Source organism: Phyllostomus discolor, chromosome 6 (assembly GCF_004126475.2).
Source record: "Phyllostomus discolor isolate MPI-MPIP mPhyDis1 chromosome 6, mPhyDis1.pri.v3, whole genome shotgun sequence".
Taxonomy (NCBI): Eukaryota; Metazoa; Chordata; class Mammalia; order Chiroptera; family Phyllostomidae; genus Phyllostomus; species Phyllostomus discolor.
Window position 1 is genome coordinate 7,131,251 of NC_040908.2, and position 18,934 is coordinate 7,150,184.

General features: G+C 53.1%; 1 protein-coding gene across 1 annotated transcript in view; it reads right to left on the bottom strand.

The window, feature by feature from the left end:
* Positions 1 to 2,575, bottom strand: part of CYRIA (CYFIP related Rac1 interactor A) — a 51,682-nt gene extending 49,107 nt beyond the window's left edge. The window contains exon 1 of the mRNA XM_036027672.1: positions 2,420 to 2,575. The gene's annotated coding sequence lies outside the window, so the exon portion shown is untranslated. The remainder of the gene's footprint in view (positions 1 to 2,419) is intronic.
* Between the last annotated feature and the right edge of the window lie 16,359 nt (positions 2,576 to 18,934).

Sequence of the window (18,934 nt, forward strand, 5' to 3'; positions counted from 1 at the left end):
GTAATGTCTCTTTTCCCAACTTCCTAGCTCTCTATGTTGGATATATTTTTATGTAATATTTAATCACACTTAGTGCTGCCTGATACAATGTATGTATGTCCATTTACCTGTGGACAACCTCCATCAGACTAGAACGCAAGCTTCATGAGAACAGCAACACTGGGTTGCGTTGTGCTGACCCCTAACACCAAGAAGGACACCTGCCACGTGGCCCATGCTCCATACACGTTTGTGCAATGAACGGATGCCTGCGTGAATGAATGCCCCACAGAGTAACAGACCAGGAAGACAGAAGACCAAGGCCATGGTCCCAGATGGACATGTACTTGAAGCTAACTCTTGCTGAGGGCCAGGCCAGGACGCCTGCCCCAGATTAATGGATCCCAGCTGTCAGAGTATTCCCCCGGGTCTTGAGACTCTGCTCATCTGGAGGAAACAGAGCTCCTGGGATGGGGTTAGTTTTCATGGAGCACCTGCTGTGACCAAGGATGGACGGAAGGGTGGGCCCTGAAGCCAGCTCTAACGGAGCAAGCAGTCCAGGGGGCTGGGCTGCAAGGGGACCCTGGCCAGGGCTGAGGTGAGGGAAGGGCCGCTGGGGAAGACAAGCCCTGAAATCAGGAGCCTGAAAACAGCCCCTCTCTCCTGTAACTGGCTGGGACTTAGGTTGCGAGTACACAAGGCCCGTCCCTGGATTTTAGGCCAAGGCTCAAACGGACCCCAACAGAGGATAAAAGCTATATTGAATAGCTCTACATAAGGCTGGACAGGGAGAAAAGTTAACATGTGTTGAAGTCTGATATAAGGAAGAAACTACCTAACGCATTGTCTCCTTTGAGTCTCGCCACAAGCCTGCAAATGAGAATGTCCCGTCCCCATCCTCAGATGGGGAGTCCGAAGATCAGGAATCCAAACTAATCGAGGTAAACTCACTCAGCTAATCAGAGCAGAACTGAGATTTGAAGTCAGTCTGTCTAATTCCGAAACTCATCTCTTCCTTCTGAATGAGGTGACAGCTCAGGGACCACCCTGGGAAGAGAAAGAAGAAGGGGGACCCCAAGGTACACCCCATTCTCCGGTGAATGAGGGCCTGGTATGAGGAACAATCTGGGATAAAGAGATCTTGGAACACAGGACTGGAAAATACCTTAGAAACCACCTGATCTCGCCTTCTATACTGGGCTCAGCTTCATAAAAGGCTCTGGCTGTAGTTTTCAAGGAAACTCAAGACGTCTCAATGAGAAAGAAGGAGTTTAGGAAGGAGGACGGCAGAAGGTGACACCAGCAACTGCGGAAAGGGTAAGAGGTGTGTGGCCAGCTCGGTGTATAGGCATGTCCTTCTGACCCCCACTCCCAAGCCAGCTGAGTGGAGTCCTGTGAATACCACATAGTCTAGGAGAGAAACTCTCCGTAGACCTCTAGTCTTCAGGAAGGAATGTCAGCTTACATCAGGTCCAAGTTAATGAAGAATTTCAGGCTCTGGCTGGCGTAGCTCAGTGGATTGAGCTCGGGCTGTGAACCAAAGTATCACAGGTTCAATTCCCAGTCAGGGCACATGCCTGGGTTGCAGGCCACGGCCCCCAGCAACCGCACATTGATATCTCTCTCTCTCTCTCTCTCTCTCTCTCTTTCTCCCTCCCTTCCCCCTCTAAATATAAATAAATACATCTTTAAAAAAAGATCTTTTTTTAAAAAAAGAATTTCAAGTAGATGTGACCCTTGCTTTGTCGATAACAAGAAAAGTGTCCGGAACTGACTGGGGGGAGGTGAGAGAGGAGGGAGGTCACGAGAGAGCCGGCGCACCAGCGGCGAGGGAAGAGGGCAAGGGGAATGCTGACCGGCAGCTCGTGCCCCACAAGCGCTCTTGGATGACAAGTTCAGGAACTCAATTTGTCTCTAAAAATGTTACAGTGGGAGAGATTCCAGCAAGACTTCTCCCCCCTGCTTGGCTAAATCAGGACGGGCAGAAAGAAACCCCAAGTGTTTCATCCCAAACGGATTCTGCAAAAACGACAACAATGACAACAACAAAGAAGCCCAACCCAAAACAGCTCTGACACGCTCTCCTCCGGCACGTAGTTCCCGACTCCTCTGTCTCATGCCCAGACACGCAGCCCTGTCTCCGGGCAGCTCCCACTCAGGATGCACTTATTATGGAGCCCAGGGACCTTTAATCACTTCCAAACGACAGCTACAGCTACCTTGAAGTGTACACCAGTTATCAATTAGGTCCTTTTTTCCCCCCTCCTTTTACACATTTGTGGCATTAGGAGGCATGGTTTCCAGTCGGATGACAAATCTGGTGAAACGGCCATCCCTAACACTCCCATGTACTCTCCGAGTGTGCCTATCATGCGCCCCCCACCCTAACAGGGCGGGTGCGGACTATGCGGTCTGCCACCACCCACGCCCCTTGCTTCTTACCTGGAGATGGCTCTTGTGACTCAGATGCACCAGTCCAGGCCGATGGAATGAACCAGCTGAGCCGCCTTCCGGCCAAGACAAGCCTGGCTCCCCAAATCAGGGCTGTGGCCCCCTTGAGTCCTGTGGTTTTTTTGGTCCTGAACGGGGTGATAATCTGTGAAAAGGGAATTCAAGTCATGTTACTGTGAGGAGCCATTTCCTGTTCTCCTCTAATAACAATACTTTTTTTTTTAAAGGAGAGCAGAGAGTCCCAGAACCATAGATTCCCAGGGCTGAACGAAATCCATGCGATAACCTTATCTCACGCTTGCGTTTTGCCGTTGAGGAAATTGAGGCTCAGAGAAGAAAACAGCCTCTGCTAAGGTCTGGACACTTGGAAGAGCAATCCAGATGAGAACGTGTCTCTGGCCTTTGGAATTTTTTTTAAAAGCAGCCACATGGTCTGGCTGAATTCTCAAACAACTGGTCACTGACCCTGAATGGGAAATCTTTCTCTTTCTTTTCTTTTTTTTTTTTTTTTTAAACAGATTTTCAAAAAAGGGAGGTGGCACTTTTTCCAGATTGCTGTTTTTGTCATTTTTATAGTTTTTACCCCTGGGAGCTGAATTAGTAAAACAGTCCACCCCGGGCATGTGGTTGGGACAATTCTCCCTGTTTCCCCTCAGAAAAACATTGTTATGGAACAGCAGCGTGCCCTGTGAGCACGGTGGGGGGTGGCCCTGCTTTCCGGAGATAGGCATGGCTGTACCCCGCGGATAGGTCTCTCAGCCAGCCTCCCCCGGCTCTGTCTCTCACCGTCTCTGTCTCCATGCCCCCCCCCCCCCCGTGTTTCAGGAAAACACAGAAACAGACATGGACTCTCCTCCCATGGGGATCATTAATTAGGTGATTTTTCTGGCTCCTGTACATTGGAAGAGCCAGTCCTTTGTGCAGAAAACCAAAACCAAAAGAGGGATCTTGCATTTGTTAAGCAAATAAAATCTGCCAAGCACGCCATGTGACTTTCGTAGAGATATTTCCCTAATTTGCCCTCTAAATACCACTAACTTCATTTTCTCCAAAGGGTTAGGGAACCAGACTTCAGAGAGCCAGAGTGACCTGCAGAGTTGTAAAGAGAATATGGTGCAGAATCGTTCGGAAACTTGTATCTCACTGCCGAACCTAGGTCTTGTCCACTTAAACCAGACTATATGTGCACTCAGCCAAAGCACTGGGAGTTTCGCGGTGTCTTATGCGGTGTCTTAGTTCAAATGCAACAGAATGTTCTGTGGAAGCTGTAAATTGTTGCAAGGGCACGAAGGGTTATTCTGCTGAGCTTCTCTCTCCGACAGGGGCTGTAAAGGCCACGGCTTCCTGCCCTGCTCCCGGCCAGGGCTCACAGGCCCCAGAGAAGCCCGAGGCTCTGGCTGCAGCCCCCAGCAGCTCAGAGAGGGCCGGCCAGCCAGGAAGTCCCGATGTTCAACACTCCACACTTGTTCCTGTTCTCAGACGGCAGGGACAGGGCCGCGAGATGGGCTCCGGGTGGAGAAAGAGGAAGAAAAAACAGGAAGCGAAGGGCGGAGGGAAGGAAATGATAGAGAAAACACAGCAACTCTGAGAAGCCCTTGGCCTCATGAGAAAGTGATTTCTGAGCTGATGTTTGTGGGGCTGGCTCTGCATTTTGGGAAAGCTGGTCTCAGCGGTGGCAGGGGGAGACGTGGGGTGCACGTCCATACGCGGCCACCCCTGAGCACAGTCCCAGGAAAGGGGCCCGACACAGGGTCTGTTTCCCACAGGCACTTGGGGCTGGGCAAAGAAGAGAACAAATCTCCAAAGAAGAATCCTGGGCCAGGGCCGTGGCTCTCACCTCTTGGCTGTGGCCAGGGGGCCAGGTGTGCCCCACAAGGACCTGGAGACAAGACAGGGAAGGTGCTGCAGTGGCAGCGTCTGTCTCAGGAGGTGTTATTCCCCCCCACACTGCCCTCCTTCTCAAATGCTCTTTAGATGACAACCTGCTTTCAGGGTCTACGATTGGGACCTGGTCTGTCCACGGGGCCCAGCAAAAATCCCACTTTCTCCTGCCACAAAACTAAGAGGGCCAGGCCTGTAGAAAGGTGAGCCTCCTCCAGACCACGATCCTAAGGTGCTCCCAGCGTCTTTTGTCCACTTTCCTTGCTTCTGGACTCTTATAAAGGTCTCCGAACGCCCAGTGGGCATCATTAAGGCTGACAACCACCTGGCAAGTTGAACAACCACACAAACAGACACCCCTAATAATAATAACCTAATCATCCTGCAGCACTAATACTAATAAGAGTTAGGGCCTCCTGATGGGTGCCAGGAGGGGGCAGTGAATGCACAGGCCCAAGGGGCTACTGTGCAATACTCCAAGCAGTTATATTAGAAAGAATAAGGAAAAAATGGTTGGGTCTTAAGAAAGGTAAATTAGTGGAAAGAAATAAGGAGTACAGTAATGACACTGTGGACAGCTGACACCTTCACTCAAGAGGCAGGGGAAGGCGGCCAGTCTCCAGGTGGGAACACTGAGAGGTGCTGAGCAGGCAGGACCAGGAGTTTGGCCCCCAGCCTCCCTTTGTCGGCAGCCTCCCGCCCTCCAAGGCAGCCAGCAGCAGTAAGTGACATCTGGCCTTGGCGTTTACACGGCATGGCTTGGTGGGAGGGAGGAGGAAGTGGGCTAGGCTGGGGAGGGGACAGAGGGAGGGTCCAAGATGGCAGAGTCCTCAGGGTGTCTTGGGAACCCAGAAGGGAAAGGACCCACTGGCAGGCAAGCAAGATGCTGTCCGAAGTCCCCACTTCAAACACTGTAATACTCACAGGGACCCTGGGTCTGGTTTCAGCCTCACACAGACCTGGGGAGCAGGGCAGGGCAGGGGTCATCTCTCCCCACTTCATGGGGAGACATGGAGAGATTAAAGCCATAGTAGTAGTAGCAGTAGTAGTAGTAATGATAATACTAATGCCATTTTTGGCAACCTATTACATGTCAGGAAATAAGCTAGATGCATTACATAGGTTATTCAGCAATTACACCAACTCTGTGAGGGCTGTGCAGTTAGATTACTCCTAATTTATAGCTGAGCTACACCAAGCAATTTCCCAAAGGTCTAAGAGCCAGTCAGCTAGGAGAAACGACCTGAAGCGTGGTCTCCGTGACATTTTGTCCCATGACATCACCACCTGTAAACCACACGCACTGTGAAACGGTGGCGTGCCTTACCCCGGACTCTGCCAGGGTGCGAACCCACAGCCAGTGTGTGAGCTGTCAAAACACGTGGTGGCGGAAGGAGGCTTGACTTGGGGTGGTGAACACACCATACAACATACAGATCCTGAACGATAGAATTGTAGACCTCAGTGTAATTTATTGATCAATAAATTCAATAAAATGAAAAAAAACCCACACACAGTACAGGTTTTTCCTAAAATGTATTATCTGCATTGCAGCTACACTTAGTGCACGTCCATGGTCATGTGCAATCAGGGTAACCATGTAATTGATCATCCAAACCTGGATACTTGTGGGAGTGCAAAGGGAACGATTAATGCCACTGGGACAACAGGCATGAATTGGGACTGTCCCTGGAACACAGGACATGTGGTCACCCTGATATAGTCCCCTGTCCCATGGCCCCATTATTTTTGTGCCTCTTTGTTGGTCGAGAGCCGTCCTGCACAATCCCCCGATTTCCAGCCCACGCAAATATTCCTTTGCAATGCTTCGCTCTTTGCTCACTGGGCTCACCGGAAAGTCTTGCAAAGCTGCTGGGTGTCTAGGCTGATGAGCTTGGGTATAAAGCAGTCATGCCACGACGTTAGAAGCAGGGGGTGACTCGTTTTAGCAATGCATTTTAAAAAGGACCGTTGGGGTCCCTGTGCCCTGACACCCAGAAGCTGAATGTGTAGCTGTTCCACAACCAGCCAGGCCCCCCGACACGAGGGCGAGGTGGCTCTCTGGTCTCACGCCACCTGAGGCAGCTGGAGGGACAACCCGTGCGGGAAGCAGCTGCTGCTGCCCCGACACCCTGGAGGTTCGGCAGGCCAGCGACAGGACACAGGACTCCATTTCCTCAAGGGACGGCGTGTTGCTAAGGCAGGCCGGGCCTTTTCCCTCTGCCAGCAGGAACTGAGCCTGCCTCAGGGTGTGGAGCTGGGCCCTCTGGCCGGGGATCTCCCCCTTCGCACCACTGGCTTGGGGAGGACAGAGGCAGCAGTTCAAGCCAGCTTCGGTTTTTCCCTAAAAATCTGCCTTCTTAAGAATCTCTGCCCAAGAGGAGAAAAAACCGGCTGTTCTTTTGAAACCAGGACATAGTCCTGACTCATACTCCTCCAGCAATGCAGGCAAAGTGAATGCAAATGAGAAAGCGACAGCCTTAGCCCGTTCTCTGGAGAGGGCACCCCCACGTTCACCGAATCTCGGGGCACCCCCATGTCGTGGTGCAGAGATTGTCTAACGGCTCCACGGAAGCTCCCAGGACTGAGGGGACCCAAGACGCCCGGAGGGCTTGGTGGCAGGCTCTGGGCCCTCCTCCTGCGGGAGCACAAACAGCCAGGCTTGTTCTGTTTTGTGAGGACTTCCCGCAAGCAATCGCATTTGGTAAATAGATTAGACCCTTTTCCCAAACTGGGCCACAGGTGGTTGTGCTTTAGGGCATGGACGCATCTTGTGTGGGGCTAGGGGGGCACCGTTCAACCCACAGCTACTATTGCCATTAATTACAACTACAGTGACTATTTCCATTGCTGTTACTATTACTCACGTTATTCTCAGGAGATACCGCTGTCCTAGAGAAAGGAAGAAACTTGTCTAATGCCACTTGGCAAGCAGGTGGAGAAGCCAGGACTGGAACCCAGTTCTCCCCACCAATGCACTTCCCTCTGGCCCGCTGAGACCCCACGGTGGAGAGCCTGTCACGGGAGCAGCCCAGAGACCTGACGGTGACCGACCAGAGAGGCCTGACTCTGGCAGTCCTGGACCAAGGAGTGGCCAAGGAGCGCATGGCGGCGGCGGGATGGAAGACGACCCCTCTGCCTCACTGCACGCTGACTGTCCCCCAGGGCTCTGTGCTGCAAGCTCGGCTCACACCCCTCCCTCTCTCTCTCCCTCTCTCTCTCTCACTCTCTCTCTCTCTCTCTCTCTCTCTCTCTCTCTCGGCTCTCCTTTTGATCATGGGTGCCCCGTGGCCACACCTTGCAGACGAGGCGCTGGCGAGTGACTCGGAGAGGCTGAGCGACCAGCCCACCGTTAACAGCACACACATCCATAACAGAGCTGGTAGTGAAGTGCACACCTGAACCAAGTTCAATCTCACGGCCTTCATGCCAGCCACTGTGCAGCACAGCCAAGGAGGGGCCTGTCTGTCACTCCAGATGGGGTATCTGGCACAGGGTGGGAGGGAGGTCTCTACTCCAAAGCTCCGTTTGCTCCCTTTCCCAGGGTTGCGGTTCACCCTCTCGTCTGACCTCTGTCCCACCTGCACAGCCATTGGGGTCAGAGCCCCAATGTGAATGGTGGGAGGACACTGGTCAAACTGGCCGACAAATTCAGAAAACCCCACCTGGTTTTTCAGCGGAACAAAACTGCCCAGGCCGAGGCCTTCTCTTGGACACGATTTCCCATCAGGCCCTCCTCGGGGGTGGGGAGTGGGAGGCTGGTTAGAAGTCACACGAGATCAGGGTCCTCCCCTCTCCTGACAATGGACAACTGCAAACGTCAGAACGATCAAATCCCAGATGGCCTGGGGCACTTCACGGTCCCGCCTCTCTTCCCAGGGCTGCAACCGAAGGAGTGTGGCTCCCTGCCTTAACAGGTGGGGGCGTCAGCGGCTGACTCCGCCTCATCTCCACCAGGCCGGCAGCAACAAGACAGAGATGAAGACGCACAAAGTGCCAGCGACAACAATAGCCACGGGGATGTAAAGGGCAGCTCAGGGAACCCTCAGTAACATTGTAATAACCATGGGAGGCGTCGGATGGGTAAGTAGGCTCATCGGGGGATCACTCTGGGCTGTACATAAATGTCTAATCACCATGGCGTACACCTGAAACTCCTACAATATTACATGTTAACTGTAATTGAAAAATAAACTTGAAAACTTTTTCACAGGCAGAAACAAGCAGCTCAGGCTGCAGAGGCTGTGCCTGACCACAAGACAGGATGACGTCTCGATGTAGCACGAACGCTTCGTGGGGAGGCCAGGCGACCGGGCTCTCCCCCACCTTGGCCTTGGGTGAGCCACGTGACCTCTAGTCCCTCATTGCTTCTCTCTGATCTTCAGACGCAAAGTCTGTCAAATGCAGATCTTAACAGCGCATGCTCTGCACTGGCTCCTTTGAACACGCAATGAGTTTTCTCTTCTAAAGCACCATGGCTATTCATGTGTATGTCTGATCTCTGCCGCCCATGGAACGTTTCTTGACAGGAGGGGAATGTCTTACTTATCCAGGGCCCTGCACAAGTGACAAATGTGGAGGACTGAATCTGTAAACTTCGGCTTCCCGGAGGACAGCGAGAAGCTCCGTGTGGCCGGGGAGGGAGGAGACAGGCGGCAGGGGTACAGCTGAAAAAGAGGCTGGTGTCAGGCTGGGCAGGACTTCGCGTGCCCCAGCGCTGCCCGAGACGCCCAACAGGGAGCTGGCATGTGAAGTGCTTTTGTAAGTGCCAGTGGGAGGACCGGGCTGTGGAAAGAACCTGGGGTCTCTCGCCCAACGCCGGTGGGCTGGAACTTCTCTGAGCCTTGGCCACCCCGTCTCTATGATGGAAACAATAGCTCCTTTTCAGGGTTGTTAGGGTTACCCAATGTTAAAAGCGGTCAGTGCAGTACGTGGAACCTTTCTGAACTTCGGCAAACACAGACTGCCCCTAAACAAGTGGGGCAAGCTGACCTACACGATCAGGGTACATGGCTGTATGGAAGGTCAAGGCCAGTGCCGCCCAGGAGGCAGAAACTGAGAACCGGTGGCACGGCCAGAGTGTACCAAGTGCGACCCGAGAGCCAGTCCAGCTGGAGCCGTTTGCTTCCCACGTTCCTGAGGACTCCAGGCTGCTGCAGAGACCTGCAAACACTAGCAGCACACATGCACCCAAAACCATACGGGTCCTGAAGGGCAAGCATCACCAAGTGCCACAAACCACCTGTGAGCTCCTCGGGCACGCCCCCCCTCACCCCCGGCCTCGAGTGCCACCAACAAAAGCCACCTCCTGGGTGGCTGACGCTAGTAGGTGGCAAAACACGGTGGGCTGAGAAGCGGGCAATCTGGGCTCCCGTTTCTGCTCTGACCCCAAAGTTCTCCACAACACTGGGCAAGCCGCTCCCTGCCATCCAATGAAGTAGGCTTTGGAACCTGGGGCCCTCGCAGCCTAGAACGGCCCTGCAAGTGGGTGTTTCTGTAGGAGCTTAACCGATGGCACGCACTGCCCTCTGAGAGGGTATCTTTCTACAAGGCGCCTTCTGCTAGAAACCCCACGGAAAGGAGCCCATCCTGCAGCGGGCCCCCTCCAGATCCCACAGGAACGCACTGAGGTCCACGGGTAGCTGGTTTCTAGTTTTCACCCCACCCGTCCCTGGCTGTGCAACCTCGGGTGAGTCGCTTGACTTCTCTGAGCCCCAGCTTCCGCATGGGGAACTCAGAGGTAATGATGTCTGGCTTGTCCCACTCTCCTGCAAACTGCTTTACTTCACAGACAGAACCAATCTCATTTTCCTCAAACCCGACAAGGCCAGCCACCCCTCACCTCCGCGGACAGATCCACACACAGGCTCACAGAGCAGGCATGGGAGCCCATGGGCCATTTCCATTATTCTCCGGGCGGGGAGAGGGTTGGAGCTGCCACGAGGGAGAATGATTGAGAAGGTACCTGCGACAGCTGGGAGCCGGCTTATCTACAGGGCCTGCAGACGACAGCCACCCGGCCCAGGCAGGCAAACACTGGAGATTGACTGAGATAATAGCACAGCTGCTCCCGGCCCTGGGCCCTGCGGCCAGGCAAATCAAGAGTCATATGATCAGCATTCAGGCCTCATTCATCCTCAAGGCTCAAGGCAATTCTGCCTTCCCCAACAGCACAGGGCTGTGGGGGGTGGGGGGTGCGTCCCACACCCTCCCTGGGGTCCCAAGAACCCTGCCCTTGACCATTGGACAAACAGAGGTGGGAGCTGAGGGCAGGAAAATGCTGGGGAGGAACTCCCCACAGAAATCAACTACAGAAAATGCCCTTCCCCCATGAGCGCCCCACCGTCTAACAAAGCCCATATCCCTAAGCCTGGTGTTCAAGGCCGTACAAAGTAAGACCCACCCTTTCTATGACCTCTCACTGAAGCCCCAAATGATGTACTGCAGCTTCCGCCTCCTTGCCCTGATGTGCAAACACACTCACACCTCCGTTTGCCTCCATGCTCTCTGTCACCCATCGGGGCCAGCGGCAGCCTCGCTTCCTCCCCGTGTCCTCTGGCACTGCTGGCCCCCACATCACCACGTCCTCTCCTTCTCTGAACTCCCAGCACCTTCTGTCCGCACCGCTCAGCCTTGAGCGCCCACAGGTCGCCTCATCACTCTCTGACTGGACAGTTGCCCCAACCTCCTCATTGTCTCCCTCCTGCCCGGACGCTGGCCCTGGGCCCTACAGAAAGAACTTCCTAAAGCGCACCTCCGATGATGTGTCTCCTCTGCTTGAAACCCTTCAAGTGCTTCCCACTACTTCCAGGATCACACCCACACGCCATAGCACGCTCCCAGTCCTCCTCTGGGGCTACCCACATCCAGGCACAGCAAACTGCTCCCTGAGGTTATGTGACGAGGTGGCACCAATGCTGGGATGAGAAACCAGGCCTCCTGCTAACTAGAGCAGGGTCCTTCCCGCAGTCCCAGGCTCCCCCAGGTCTAGTGCTGGACCGTGGAGAAGACGCCTAGGAGCATACAGTACAGAACCATGGCCACGGCCAAAAACACAGGACCAGCTAAGTCCTTAGGCTTGATGAGTTTTCAGTATTATGACAACCAACCAATCCACCAAACAGGGCCCACTGGAAGAGTAGGCCCCTGAAGCTCAGACATAAGATAGTGCATTTGCTCTTTACATCAACAGTGAGGAGAAGGTTGTCATCTCTCTTTTCACTTGTGTGGACACTGAGGCTTAGGGAATTCACAGCTCCTATCTGGACTGAAACTCCAGCCAAACACCCTTCTCCCATACTCCATCTAGCTTGGTGCATCCAACAGCTCGCTAGCCCACACTACCTGGCACCTCCAGGGGCTGCACACTCAACATATCCGGTGCTGAGCAACCACCCTCGGCTCCTGCCCAGGGGCTCATTGGGTCCAGGAGATCCTACAGATGAGCTCCCTAGGGAGACCGCTCTGAGACCAGCAGTAGGACTCTCCTGCTTCTGCAACCCTTAGATAGAAAGATTATGAAAAGAAATGTTCATTCGACAAAAAAGGGAGGAAGAATATTCCATTCTAACAGCTCTGTGTTTATCCAACCAGACAACCAAAAAACCCTTATGGGGCTCATGCTTCCCCCTCACACCTCACAGAAATAAGTGTGTGTGATTAGGAGAGAAGGGGGACAGGTGGAGGGACAAGGTCCAGAGGAAGCAAGATGAACATCTGAGCAAAGTCGCCCATGGGTTCAGTGTGTCCTGGAGCCCAGTGACACTGGCTTAGCAGAGCCAATCACGCGTACCTCCTCCCAACTCCACGTTCAGTGAGGTCCGATAGGCAGAAACCAGCAATGGTGGGAGCACTTACACCACAGCTGGCCAACACTCCTAATCAAGTGTGCCTCAGTTTTGCTTTTCCCAGGGCATCATTACGAGACGTTTACAGGCCCGCCACTAAATGGGTCCATGAGAAGGACACCAGGTTGGCGAGACAGGACATTTACACTGTAGCTACAGCTCTGCCTCCAACTCACTGTCTGATGGTCAACTTTCTTCTCCTTCTGGTCCTCAACTACTTTATTAAAGGGGAACAAAAATCCTTGCTTTCCATACACATGCCTTTATAAACTAAGACAGGGGACAGAAGGGCATTACGGTCCATGTGCAGTCACGAGGACGTATTTGGCAAAGTCTGCAGACATTTTTGGTTGTCCCAGCTGAACCGTGTGGTGCTGCTGGCACCCAGAGATACTGCAACCACCCTACAATGCAGGCGGCAGTCCCCACAGCAAAGCCTTATTCTGCCCAAGATGTCAGGGGTGATGAGGTGGAGAGACCTTGACCTAAAGAGATTCAAACCCAGTGGCCGATCCAAGTTCCTTGAACACATCAGCATCCAGGAGAAAACTAAAGGAAACTGGTCAGTTCTCAGGAACCCTGGAGGTCAAAGGCAGAACACTGTGAGGTTTGCCACAGGTGACAGAACAAGGATAAGCCAGAGCACTTCCCTAATGTGGTGCCGGACACACAACGGGTGCTCAATGCTGGTTTGTAGGAAAGCCACATGCGTTCGGTTGACACCATAACATGCTCTGTCCAGCAGGCCCACACTCCAGGGGGTACACGTGCCCCCACCCCCACCCCCAAATGACAGCAGGCAGAAGAAACTGACAAATGCAATGTCACCTCCTCTGTGAGGAACAGGGACAAAATCGGTGTGACATTCCAGCCCTGGGTCCTCCACTTAGACAAACAGTCACCAGCCTGGCAGTCACGGCGGCAGTGGCCAGAGAGCGATTTCATTTGAGTCACTTTCTAATACGAGCAGAAACATCTCGAAAGGTGGGGGTTTCAAACCCTTCTCTGGGGAGGCAGCTGCTAAAAACACACAGCAGGCAGCTCTGCTCCTGACACAGCCTCCTCTTCTGTAGACAGTCCTTTCATCCCTCCTACTGCTCGGGACTGCAAATACATTGAGCACAAACCGCCCGGAACGGAAACAGCGCGGGGTAGAAAACACTCCAGGCACTGAGGCAACCACGGGGAGCCGTATCCGAGTCGGACTGGGCTGACGGCTCAGACGCTCACGAGGAAACATGTGGTGACATGGAATGCACCGCCTGGCCCTGGGGGTCGGAGTCGGGGGGCTAGGGAGAAGCTAGACCACAAGCCTCCCCCAGAAGTCTCCTGCAAGGCTCCCCCTCCCCCAGCCTCCCGAGGAGAGCCGCAGCCCATTTCTCAAGGAGTAGACAACGATGACGGGACCGAGGACCTCCCTCGGTGTCTCCCTGAAGATCTGAATCGCCCCATAAACCATCTGACTCACAAAGCCCTTTAATTAAAAGCCCAAGGGCTCAGAGCTAATTCTAGACGTGGCAGGCCCCAGTGGCTTCCCAGGCACCAGAACTAGGAGCAGAATAATGAGATGATTTGCCCTTTCTGGTCTATGAATGACAGCTCACTCAGCTCTAATAAATGAGATGCACAGGATGCCGGAGCTGGAAGCCACCTGAGCACCTGTCTGCCAGCCCCTGCGCCTTCTGAGCCAGGGGCCGTGGCCCAGGGAAGGAGGCAGCTGCCGCAGGGCTGCTCTGAGCTCCTCGAGGACTCCCAGGCCACTGCAGATGTAGCACCCAGAGAAGGTTTTTGCTCAGGTGTCTTAACAGCTCAACTCCGAGACTCACTTGGAGCTCAGGAACAAGCTGGTCACAACCCTGGTAGGGTACAGGGACACAGGGTAGAAGCAAGAGACGTTCAGAGAGATGTAATTCAGAATAACCACTTTGTCAGAACCAGCGCCATCGTTGGCTGGGCTTGGCTTCTCGTGCACTCCAGCCCCCACGACCCTGCCACAGGGGCCTTAATCCTGCCCACAGTGCAGGGGGGAGAGCCTGTGATCAGAAAAGGGAAAGAAACACCTCAAAGGCCAAACGGCTAACGAATCTCTTTGTTGCTGATGCTTGTGCCTTAAACAAATCCTTCCCTTTTTTGTGTAAAGTTATACGATCCACAGGAACCACATGATAACTCCTGCAGTCATGGCAACATAACTGTGTTATTTATTAATGATTTCCTGATTTATTAGATTGCAAGCTTTACTTTTTTCATGTCTACAGTGGCCAATATTTCTGAATATCCTTCATGAGCCAGATATTTTACAAAAGAATGTCTCATTATTTAAAAAAGTTTTACGCAAAGCATCGCAGGTTCGATTCCCAGTCAGGGCACATGCCTGGGTTGCAGGCCATGGCCCCCAGCAACCTCACATTGATGTTTCTCTCCCTCTCTCTCTCTCTCTCTCTCTCTCCCTTCCCTCGCTAAAAATAAATAAATAAAATCTTTAAAACAAAGAAAGCTTTTCATTAAAAAAATAAATAAATAAAAAATAAAAAAGCTTTACGCAACCTGCATCCCACCAACCCCCTCCCCCTCCCCCACTCATGTGACTGATTCAGACACAAAGACTCAGAGTGTTTAGGTGGATTTCCTGAGACCACACAGCCCACCAATGGCCGAGTCTCTTGAATTTTGTGCTCCTTCAACCCTAACCACTCGCCTGGCCCCCCATGGTGTGCTGACACAGTGCTAGATCTAACACCACAGACTCGGGAGACCAACCCCCTTCTTAACTGTGTCCGCTGGGCACGGTGCCCCAGGCTGGGTCTGTGGACGGGATGAACGGGACAGTGACTGCGACTTCGTCTCGGAGTCTGAATGCACCACACACCTGAACAGCAGGCAGGGCTATCACCAAAATCTACCTGGTGGGTTGAGTCCTTGTTTGGGGTACACCCGGAGGGACAAAAATAAGGAGGAAGAGTCCCACAAAGGACCACCCTGCAGTGTATCACTAGCTTCCTGTTTCTTCTACTTTGCAGATGAAGATACTGAGTGGCCCCTCACTGGTGTCCGCTCATGGCTCATGCGCTACCAGAAAAAATACATGTGTAAAACAGCAATTAAAATACAGACGCTCCGTGACTTACGATGGGGTTACATCCTGATAAACTCATTGTAATGTGAAAATACAGTAAGGCGAAAATGCATTTAGTATACCTCACCTACCAAGTATTGTAGCTTAGCCTAGCCCGTCTTAAATGTGGTCGGGACGCTTACATTAGCCTACAGTTGGGCAAAACCATCTAACACAAAGCTTGTTTTATAATCAAGCATTGACCATCTCATGGACTTTATTAAGTGGGTTGCCTTATTCGCACCACAGTGAACTTGAACTCTGGTCTGGAGCCATCCCTAGTCAGGGACCACATGCCACAGGGCAACAGATGAGAGACCTCCGTGGTGCATTATTCCTGATTTCTCCAGACCGCCTGGAGGAGAGGTCCGCACTGTGAAACAGCCACCCCAGGAGAATAAACTGGGAGGGAGATTAGGGTGCACGGAGCTCAGACCACTTCCTGCCCCTGCAGGTGTCCTGCCCAGAGGGCCGCAGCCAGGGCTGTGCCTGCGGCCTGCCTTGCCCTGGGAGCCTGTGCTCTGGGCTCACTTTCTGACCCATGCAACAGCTATAAGGCAGCAAAACACCAAACCCCAAAAGCCCACCTTTCTGATTTACTGAGGTAATGTTTCCATTTTCAGTTACAAGAATTCCTTCCACACAGCCCTCCCTGCATCCCAGCAAATGCATCGGCAGGGAAAGCACACCTGGTATAGAGGCAGTGACGAGATCTGGGCCACGGCGGTGAGCACGGAAGTGCCGGGTTGGCCCCGACTCCTCCCTCCATCAGTCTGGCTCTGTGGCTGTCTGGCTCCTGCCGAACGGGAACGAGCTTCCCCGGCAGTCGGCCTGCCCAAGTACCTGGAGTGCGGGCCAGCGTGGGGGATGAACGCTCCTTTCTGAGGGACCTTGTCCAACCATTGCACAATTGCCTTTATTAGCACAATGCCTCCTCCTGCGTTTTGTAAAATGCCCCTTTTCCATCTCAGGAAGAATGCAGAGACAGAAGTTGTTGCTACTGGGGCGAGGGTGGGGGTGGGCGCGGAAATGTCTAGAAAATTTAAACCATGGGGCATTTGTTCAAGACTCCTGGGTAAGGATGTCTCTTGATATATAATTCATGATAGCCTTAAAGCTTGGCCTACTTTGACACGGAGATCATATATTTTTGGAGACGTCGGGGAGGGGGAGGGCGAAAATCACTTTTAAATGGATCTTCTGTATTTGCCTTTTGAGCAAAGCCAGACAACATTTTGGACCATGCTTTTCTACCATAAGGTCTTCCCTTCAAGAGCCTTTTCATTTTATTTTTTTTCTCTCTCTTAAATGGAAGAGGCAGCAGATCCTGCAGTTTCAGTTTTATCTGCTGTAACACTCGATAAAAGATGAGGTTGAATCCATCTGTTCGCACATACAGGCTGCAAACTGTGTGAAAACGGGGACGCACGCGCACATGCTCCTTGCAGAAAGGGGAAAAGAATATCCACACTTTAAAAAAAAATTTGTCATCAGCAACCCTACCCAATGCCGACCAGATAGCAGCACTTTCATCCTTTTATGGGCAAATTCGGGAGGAAGCCAGCCTTGCCACAAAGGCTGTTCCCCCAGCGCTGCCACATGAATCTGGATGCTGGGACTGGCCGCAGGCCAGGCCCTTCCCCCACAGCCTGGGGTTCCAACCTCACCAAAATCGTTGACGATCCCCCCTCTGTGCCATTACCTGCCACGTCTCAGCTTACCTACCGGAGCTGATGCCGAGAGAATCTGAGGGTAGCTAGAGGGTTTCCATCCCCTGGTACAGAGGCCATGCTCCTGGGGGTGCATTTCGGGGGAGCGGGGCAGATGAGCAGCCAGGCCGCCTGGGCACCACCTGAGTTCCTTGGCCTTTCCCACAGCACTGCCGGTCGGGGTGGCACCATGAAGTGCCCCCTCTGGGCTTTGAGAACTGCTTTTGCTCAGCAATGCCTGAAAACGCGTGTATGCCATTGATCAGCTCCGTTGCCAACTGACCGGCTCAGATGCAGCCGATGAGCAGAGACTGGAGGTCGGAGGTGACCTATACGGGCCCTGGCCAGCATTCACCTTGCCCGCCTCCCCACCACTACCTCTTTAAGGTGGGCGCGGTGCAGGTGGGCAGTCCCGAAACGCTCAGGGTTCCTGGGTTTCTTACACGCAGCAGCCACGTGAATCACAGAGTTCTAAAAATAAGCAGCCTCAGTTCATTACTGAGGTGAAGCTTAAACATTCCCGGTGTGGGAGAGGATGGGGGTGGAGGAGACCAGCGACCGCCCGCCTAAGCCACTGCACTTCGAAAGGCTTATGTGGTTTTCAGGGAGGGCTCAGGGCCAGCGCTAGGGCCAAAGCTTCAGCCCCCGCAGCCTGTACGCTGGACTGCTCTGTCCTGCAGATTCGGCTTCTGCGGTGTCTCAGGGCCCCTCCCCTTCCCTCCCACGGCTGCTGGCCTAGCTCAGGCCTTATTATCTTTGTCCAGGACGGCTCTGCACACGCAGCCAGACGTCTCCTCCTGAAGGGGCACAGCTACCACTCTGCGCCACTCCACGGCTCGAAAGGCATGATTTTTCCACTGGCTGAGAAAGAAAGCCCAGCCCCAGAGGCCTGCGTCGTCAGGCCCCGGCCAGAACACTAGCCTCATCCTCTGGCTCTGTCCCACAGCCCGCACCAGCTCAAGGCCGCCTCTCCCGCTGGCCCACCTGCCTGGCCTTGCTCTTCTGTCCCCCTCCATCTAGAAAAAGTCTTCGCCCCATTCCAGCTCCCTGATTTCAAATCCTCTTCATCCTTCCAGACCAAATTCAAAGGCCACTTCAGCCGTGGACTCAAACTTGACCCCCTGGGAAAGTGTCCCTGTCCTTTGAACTCTTAGCATTTTATTATATCTCAGTCGATTTCTTTTGTTATAATGGATTCTATAGACCTTGTTTTTCTCCTTCCACTGCAAGGTAACCAAAGGCAGAGGAGTTCCTAATGGACCCTGGCACATTCATTCGAAACAGGTCCTGATACAAATAGGGTCTCTTATGCAAAGTTCGTGAGGATGGCTCCAGGGTCACAGACACACGGCTGTTTTGCGGGAGGCGGAGCGACCCACCCAGATCACATCACTGCGGGTAGGGAACAGGATGCTAAATCCAACAGTTGGTTCTCAGTCTGCACCTCCACAAGGCCATGAGCCCTTCTGACACCACTGAGTCATCATCCTTCTAGAAAGTCTTACTGACGTACTTGACTTCTAGGAAAACACAGTGTCTGATTTTTCACCCTGGTTAATGTGTGTTCCTGCTTAGTCTCCTTGATTGGTTCCTTCTTTCCCCCCAAACACTTTTTTTAAAGATTTTATTTATTTATTTTTAGAAAGGGAAGGGAGGGAGAAAGAGAGAGAGAAACATCAATGTGTGGTTGCTGGGGGTCATGGCCTACAACCCAGGCATGTACCCTGACTGGGAATCGAACCTGCGACACTGGTTCACAGCCCACACTCAATCCACTGAGCTATGCCAGCCAGGGAACCCCTCAAACACTTAACATTGGCCTTCCCTAGGACCCAGGCCTTCAGTCTCTCCCCTCTCTGTCAGGGCGTGTTCCTGGGGTGATCTCCCCCAGTTCCGAGGCTCTAAGTACCACCCACATGTTGATAAATCTCATGCACATTTCCAGCTTTGAC